At 34.3% G+C, this 9,180-nt stretch overlaps 1 pseudogene; it reads right to left on the bottom strand.

Annotated features, from left to right (window-relative positions):
• Window positions 1–1,355: 1,355 nt before the first annotated feature.
• On the bottom strand, window positions 1,356–2,569 carry LOC149544912 (heterogeneous nuclear ribonucleoprotein 1-like; annotated as a pseudogene).
• Window positions 2,570–9,180: the final 6,611 nt, after the last annotated feature.

Consider the following 9,180-nt stretch of genomic DNA (forward strand, 5'->3'; position numbering starts at 1 on the left):
TGGAGAATTATTTTCATTCAAATGGGTATTAAAGTACTTTCAGTTTGGTACACGAACTTCTGGATTTGATAAAAATACATTCACAATCAAATCAAGCTCATGTACCAAATAGACAATGAAAATCTGATAAAATTTGTTTTCCTTTCTTTTAGTTTAAATAGAATTATCAGCTAAGTCATAATAAATATCAGATGTACATTTCAGACCACCATTAATCAATTGTGCTAGATTAAATGTGGAATCTATAAACTGCAGAAATTTTCTTCGTAATTTAACTTCCTATTTAGTCAGAAATGTGTGATGAAATTCTTTTGGGGAATGATCTGACAAAAATACAAATGAATAGAGAGTCGTAGTGAGTGCTGCTCTAATTTAGTATTTGTCTCTTTTTAGCTGCTTGCAAAGCTATGGTATCAGTCTCTATCTCATTTATGCCCTTGTACCCTATAATGAAAAATGATCTCCTTTTCAAGTTTGCTTTGTGCCCTATTATTTCTTGTACGATCTGCTCACTGGCATGAAGTTCTTCATTTGTTCATTTGCTAGATGACCTGTTTGCACCTGCAGTCATGAAACATCTTCAGATTATTTTCCCTAACAATGTATACAAACAAATCAATATAATAAAAACCGATTCCTTTGAAACGGAACAAATTTTGAGGTTTTACAAAGGAGCTCTCTACAATAAGCCCAAAAATATTGTTGTCTGGCCCTCTAGGTTGGTTGAAACCTATGTTTCAAGAAATCCATCCTTCGTTAGCGGTATCAATCTCTTCCGTTAGAATTTAATGTGTTTGTGTGCTCTTTTTGAAGGAATCATTTAACAATCTTGAGATATGTCTGGCTTTATACTATAATTAAAGTAACATATATTTATATTAAAACATCCTTTTAATATTCTATATATCATTCTAATATAGTTAGGTGCAATAACTCAAATGTGGTGAGAAGGGCCTCTTTGTATTTTTATTTTTTTTGTATTTGTATTTTTTTTTTTCAAAGATAATAAAGACTTATTATTACAAAATAAAGAACTGTCATTTGAAACAGATGTAACTACTCTAGCACATAAAATAAAAAGCTAAAATAAAATAACTATCTCCTTGAGAAACAAGTCAAAACTACAGATCCAAAGTGATCCTATATTATCAGTGGGAGCTTCCTAACTCTCTCGACTATCTTTCTATGATCTACATAATTGATAAAACCTAGTAAAAACAGATGGTGTATTTAAGCGACCCAACCAGTCCCAAAATTTGTTGTTCACTCTGCACAGACAAGTGTTAGAGTAACGAGCTGCATTTAGGACTTATAACTCCAAGGTCAGGAAAGTTATGAAATGGTCTTCGACTTTGCTACACGACTGCATCATATCCTTCATACACTGCTTGCCTATTACCAGTCTCATCAGCATGAGCCACACCATATCTATCAGTTGGTGCGACATTGAAGCCAATGGAAAAAGGATCAGAAGAACACGATTGTGTCTGTACATATGGTGTTTCCATGAGAAACTGCATAGCCACCTGCTTAAGAAACACGTGTCCTTGTTCATTCACTAGTACTGCCTGCATTATAATTTGGAGTTGCACCTCCACGGCCAGGATCATTGGCATTGTATGAACTATCATTTTTGGCATATCCGTATCCATAATTTGGATTTGTATAACCTTTTCCACCACTGAGAGACTATCCAGCTGTCCCAAAAGCAACACCAAAAGAAGGTCGTGCGTTTAGAGCTTCATAGCCAGTATTTATTCTATAGTTTCTAGTGTTAGCCAATGATCCATAACTACCAAATGTTGCATTACCCCCTGGCCACTACTTTTGTAGTTTGGGGCACCATAATCAGCAGTTTGAAAAAGAGGGAAAGCCTCCTCTTCCAACAGGAGATTTCTTGTACCTGTTATTATCCATACCACCTTCATAACCACTAGCATTTGAGTTAGAATTAAACTATACCCTTGATAAACTCCTCCACGTATACCTCCACATCCTGAAGAAGCATATTTACGTAATTCTCTCTTAACTTTTACAAGCTTGCCATTCGATTCATGCAAATATGTCAGGAAACATTTTCCACTACATCTTCAATATCAAATGTAATAAATTCAAAACATTTGGCCTCTTGAGCTCTATGATCATGTATTACAACATCAGTTATATTGCAAAACTGTAAGAAATAATTCTTGAATTCCTCTTTAGTAAAATTTGCTAGCAAACCTCCTACAAAAATCTTCTTTGTTCTTACAACACCTCCTTCAAAAGACTGGCCACCATTATTGTTATACTTCTTAGCCCTGGGTCTCTGTTGCTCTTCTCTGGGAAGTACTTTATTTGCTTCCACTATTCTTCCATCTGTGGTATGTATGTCTTGTAGAACCTTGTTGAGAATGGAAGGGTCAACAAAAACAACAAACTCAAAATCTCTGGCGTGTCCAGTCATGCAATCGTTCATTATCATAGTCTGCACAACCTCACCATAGTTAGGAAAGTACTCTCTGAAATTCTCTTCTCTTGTCTCCCATGAAATCCCCTTGATGAAGAGCTTTCTCTGGTTAGAATCCATTTCTACTTCAGAAAATTTGTAAAGCAAAACCTCGCTTGTAAAATAGCAACCTTGGGTGATGCAGAGGATGAAGATCTAAACTTTGTCACTCATCCACGGTTCATGTGGGTTGCTGAGGAACTACATTTCTAAATGTAGTCTAGCATATTTTATGGATTAGCATATTTTATGGATTTGTTATTTAATGAATAGTTAGATCCATTTTCTAGTTTTAGAAATGTTTATATTTTATAATTCTAGGCACATATGTGAGAACTATTTGGTAAACTCTATGGTCATGTTGTACATGTTCAAATTAATGATGCAGATAAAAGATGACGGTGAGGATATCAAAGAAGTGACTCTTCGGAGTCTAAGATCTTCACTTGGAGTTGTTCCTTGGGATACTGTGAGATCTTCATTTGGAGTTGTCCCTTAGAATAGTGTGAGTTTATATGTCATCACATGTCATTATTTTTTCTAATTAATTTTTTTATTTTGTTTGGGTTGTCTTAAATTTCTTGATGTAATCTTTTAGGATTCAAGAATTCATTCAAAACGTTGTTAACTAACAATATATCTATAGATTCTAATTTGTTAGATAGGATATTAGACACGAGCTTTTCAATATTGAGAGTTTAGATCATTTTTAGCTAACCAAACTAGATATACTTTATCTTTGATTTGGGTATGTGTTAATGATTAACAAAACCTATTTCAGTCAAAACTCTAGCTTGACCCTTGGACATGACTGCAACCTTAGGAACTAACCTAGGATAGGTGCAAAATTCAAATAATTTATAATACTAGCCTCACTACTAAAATGTGATCTATGCTTGTTCATACATAAGAGAATTGAGTATGGAAGTAAAAATACTTTTGGGCATATTGTTATGGATAGTGAAATTGTGATAGAAACAAATTCTAGACTAGATGGGGTTGTAATGTTTTACAATTTGATAGTGTTTTTATGTTTATTTGAGCAATTTATTTCTTACAAATACCTTCTCATCGCTCATGTAATAGTCTAATAAGTTGACCACTTTGGATAAGCATTTCTTTTGGGGGGGAAATAAATTTATATTAGAAGAGAAGCACATTTTTTTGCAAATAGTAATTACTATATCATGTGGGGCTAGAGGTTAATAATGTTTCCCAAAAACAAGACAAGGAGAATTCAAAATTTTCATAAGAGCACAACAAATTTACATATTTTTTACATTATCATTCCAATAGAAAATAGTGAATGGATTAGTGGTATTGAGAAGGTCAGAAGAGGGGATCTATTTTCATATTATTATTCCTTTATCTACAAAGTTGAGGTAGACCCTTACTATTGGTTTGAAAAGGTTGTTCAATGACTAGTGAGCAGGGATATTTTGTTCCTTAGAAATTTTGGTGATAGATTGTCTATGTAGTACTATTTCACATTGCCTTATAAAGTTGATGCTTTTTTATCTCAAAGGTTTTTGATGGACCCGATTATCCTGGTTAGGTTTAGCAGATTACTATAGCTAAAGGAAAGAGCCTTCACTCCACATCATTTTCAATGCTTCTTTGTTGTGGGAATATGCAACCCAATTGTTGATGTAGAAAGCTTATGATGATTTTTATAATACTTCTAGGAGTAACCCAATTCTTCGTCCTTAGCTTGAAATCCTCTTGTCTTTCTAAGTTGTAGGATGACATTTTAGGTGTTTAGAAGGAATGTGAAGATGATCCTTTGAAGGATCTTTATGGTATCAAAATTGGAACTTTGAAGGATATTTTTTGAATTAGGATAGAAAATTGGATCATTGTTATTTAATTGGATAGAAAATTGAGAAGTGGTGTGTTGGAAATATAAGAGGAGTAATTGGGGGGTGAATCAGTTACCACCAAAATAACTCCTAGATTCCTTAGATGTCAATACAAATCAAAACCAAAACTCTACTGAAACTGAATTACTAGTGTTACTCAGTTAACATAGAAGCACTCGATTAACACTAACAATTTACTATCACTAGGCAAGTACTAAAATATCAATTGTTACTCGATAAATATTGAACATGTAGATCTTAAGAACTTAGTTGCATACACATTAAAGAAATAACATGAACACAAGATGTTGGAATTCTTTAGAATAAATGAGAGGGGGGTGAATCAATTATCCAAGGTCCAGATGTACAAATAAAACTTTTCATATCTTAGTGAGCCCATATCCATAAAACATATTCATTATGCATGCATCCATTAGACCATACAATCACTTAAACTTGTAGGTTACTATCAAATCAATTTTGTAGAAATGTAAGCATGAAATATAATAGATTCAATAATACATTTGAAACAATGATTCTATACGGAAACCCAATTTGAGAAAAACCACCAGTAACATGCTACTCATTCTCACTCTTCTAGAGTGATGCCCTATGTAAAGCCAACCCTATTAAGGTTACAATACATGCTATTGAATGTGACCTAGTTAGAGGATTTCAATCACCATGTAAGGAGTGAGCCTTGTTAGAGGACTTTAAATCATTCACTTGGAATGTCACTTGGTTAAAGGATTTACAAATGATTTTTAAGCCAACCTTAATCCAAAGGATTTACCCTAGACCGGTTCAATGATTAGAAATTAATAGTAAGGCATGATTTGATAAAAACTTACAACTCAGTTGCAGATTACTGATCTCTATTTTAGTCCTCCATTATGCTTGGCTTTCACACACTTCAACTATGATAGCTTGTTCACCCTTCAAACATCCATACCCTTAAGCCTTCCTGCTTTACTTGCTAATAGCAGTCTCTTTTGTTCAATCTTGATGAAGCAAAACCTTAGACTTCTTGTCTAACTTAGGTTCTCCAACATTGATCAATCTTGCTTCTGACTAGCCATCTCTATAAATAGAAAATAAAGATCATTTTTCGTTCATCCTCTACCATCCATTTTAGGGTTAGTTAAGATTAGGTAGGATTCAATGAATCTACCTACCTTTCCATTTTATTCCCTTCTAGAAACTTCTTCAATCCTATTTGAATTTGCCTCAATATAGTTTACCATGAATTCTATGCCACCAACTCATCATAGTTATCTTTCACACGCTTCACATAATTCAAGAAAATAAAATAGTTGGTTCAAATTCATCAAATTCACGACTTAACATGAATATTGGCATTTGGCATCAATATGATGTCACTCGGCTTCCATATTGTTCTTCCACTCATCTTCAACTAGATCACTTGGTAAATGCTAAAGTTTATTAGTGTTTGACATCAACTAAAAGTTACTCAACTTACACTGTATTACTCAACATACACTAAAATTTGACTTTGCTCAGCTCCAACTGATTTTTTTCTCTACTTGCACTAGCTTTTCTTAGTACCTACTATCTACTTGGTCAAGCTTGGTAGACTCAATTCTTCTTACTTATTCTTCTAGACTTTATTAGTGTATCCAATCTTTGCAACCTTAAGCAGATAATCAACACACTATATTATCACCACCTTAACTAATCTTTGTACTCCATTTTACATACCATAAGTCAACCTTTTCTCTAGGTGATTTTTTTATCTCATTTGATCAAATCCTCTTCATCAATCAAATAAATGGTAGTACTCAAATTAACTAAATAGTTGTCTTACCAGTAAGTAGTAGGTTTGACATTAGTGACAAAATAATGATTGAAACACATTCTCATACTTGTGTCAATTTGTTTCAACAATCTCCCTCTTAGGCATTGATGGAAAACTAGTACAACCAACAATAATACCAAAAAGAAAATAATTCCTTGTATTGAAATCTCTCCCTCTTTTAGCTTTCATCTTCTATATAGGTTACAAAATTCTATTCCGATCAACGGACAATTTACTCATTCTTATGACTCCCTCTTGATCACTTCCTCTTTATTTAGGTATCTTTCTCTGTCCTTATATCTCCTTTAGCACTATCTCCCTCTTACTAGGTAGATGTAATCATTTTTCTTTCTATAGTAATCATCAGGTACACTATCTCCCTCTAAGTAAATATTTCTTTGTATATTTCTCCTTAAACAACAAGTATCTCTCCCTTTTTGACAAAAATGCCAAAGACTTGTCACTTAATATGTAGATATGAACATTTTCAATTTCTCCCTCTATCACCTAGCTTGCAACTAATTTGCAACTCTAGCTCTTTGATTACTTTAAGAAGCCCCTAAAGTGAGATCCACTACATCAATGTGCAACATATTTCAATCATTTTATTTTATGCAAGACACTTCTCATGCTTCTTAAATAGCCTTGGATATGGGTTTTACCCCTAGTTTACCTCTCAGATACATATGAGCATCCTTAGGTAATGGTTTTGTGAACATATTAGCTATTTGTTTTTTGTATTTGCATATTCCATCTTCACCTCTTTATCTTGAACTAACTCACTGAAGTAATGATACTTAATTGTAATGTGCTTTTTCTTTGTATGCATCATAGGGTTCTTTGATATTTTTATAGAACTTGTATTATCACAATAACGCATCATAGGTTCAGTGATTCCCTCCTTCATACCTTTGAGTAGTTGTTTGATTCATACAATGTTCGTATAATTTACAACAACATCAACATATTTAGCTTTAGTAGTAGATTGAGATATGTAGTTTTGTTTCTTGCTAGTCCATGTAACTAGTCTTTTTCTTAATAAAAATGCTCCTCCACTAGTGCTCTTTCTGTCATCAATATTTGCAGCCCAATCAGCATTAGTGTAGACTCTCAGCTCAACTTTTTTATTTTTCTTGTAGTATGGACCATAGTTTTCTATTCCTATCAAATATTTTATTATTATCTTAACAACTATCAAATGATTCTCCTTGGGGTTAGCTGAGAATCTTGCAACTATCCCAACAGATAATGCAATATCAAGTTTGCTATGTACTACATATTGCAATTTGTCAATCATAGACCTATACAATGTTTGATTCACCTGAGCTGAATCATCATTCTTTAAAAATTTGTGTCCTATTAGCATAGGTGTGCTTACTAGCTTGGAACCTTCCAATTCAAAAGTTTTTAGTATGTCCTTTAAATATTTTGATTGAGTGATATATATACCATAGTTCATCTGATATACTTGCAAACCCACAAAGAACTTGATTTCTCCAAACATAGACATCTCAAATTCTTTCTTCATTTCATTTGCAAAAGCTTTACATAAAGTATGCTTACTTCCAAATATGATATCATCAACAAAAATTTCAGATAGTAGAACACCTTTGCCTTTCTCTATCTTCAAGTACATATTTCTATTATCATCAATCCTCTCAAATCCAATCTTCACAAGACAATTATGAAGCCTTTCATACCATGCTCTTGGTGCTTGCTTCAAACCATATAAATCTTTCTATTGTCTATGTACCATATTTTAATTGTTAGCATCAACAAATTCTTCTAACTGTTCTATATAAACCTCTTCTTCCAAAACCTTTGTATGTAGAGTAAGTAAGCAGAGTTCTTACTTCTTCCAATCTTGCAATAGGAGAGAATGTTTCTCCATAATCTATCCCTTCTTCTTCTGCATACCCCTTTGATGTAGGAGCATCTAGGGTTTGCTTGGTGACTACTATGGAGTTCATGGGAGGAGGCTCAGTAGTTACTTTGGAGTGTATTTGCACTGGTATTCAGTCGAAGAAGGATTGGTGCTCAACACGTTCTAGGAGCTCGATAAGGTTTATAGGACTCTACATGGTCTTTGGATCTCGGCATGCTTTATGGAGCTCGACATGGTCTTGGTTGCTCGGCATGCTCTTGGTTATTGGGCATGGTCTTGGAGCTCAATATGGTCTATGGAGCTCAGCATGTTCTTGGCTACATGGCATGGTATTGGTTATAGGGCATGGTCTTGGTTAGTGGGAATGGTCTTTGGTTGCTCGGCATGGTCTTGATTACTCGGCATGGTCTTGGTTACTTGGCATGGTCTTTGGTTGCTTGGCATCGTCTGGGAGGAGTTTGACCTTGCTTAGGAATTTGGTGCTTGTTGCAGGCCAAAAAACTAATATTATATAATGAATTAAAGGATGAAATTTCTAGGTATTGAAGAGGGCCTATATTTCTACCTATGGTTCAAAGCTCGAGTTCTAATTCATTCAGAGCTAGGAGATATCACAATTTTGGAAATTTAATTGTTGCAGAAGGCCGACTTTGGCATTTAATTTATGTATTTGTATTTAATTTGTGTTCTGGGATGACTTGTGACTTAGATTGGTATAAGTAAGGGTTGGGGGGTAGTCTTTAGGTATTAATCATCCATCTTGGAGAGGTGGAGAGTAGTTGAAGAGCGAGTTTTCTTGAGTCTGTGGATAGAGCGCCAAAGGTGAGGCAATTTACAACAGGATTGTGATGGAGATGTGAATGTATGGATAGAGTGCCAAATGTGAGATAGTCTATACTTGGATCTTGGAGAAAATTTTGAGAAGGGCTAGTAGCTACAGCTTGGAAAACAAGGAGATAGCTTGGTGGGCTTGCGAGCACGAGTTGAGATCTTCCTTGGGATTTTCTACCAGATTGTAGATCTAGACTAGCTAGGGTTTGGATTGGATCTTGAGGGATCTTGTAGAAATATTACTTTCTTTGTATCTGGCTATAATCGGGAAGGCCTTATAGCCTAGCACATTGCATGTAAT

Source organism: Cupressus sempervirens, chromosome 8 (genome assembly GCF_028749045.1).
Source record: "Cupressus sempervirens isolate cs-2001-9-10 chromosome 8, ASM2874904v1, whole genome shotgun sequence".
In the NCBI taxonomy this organism is placed as follows: Eukaryota; Viridiplantae; Streptophyta; class Pinopsida; order Cupressales; family Cupressaceae; genus Cupressus; species Cupressus sempervirens.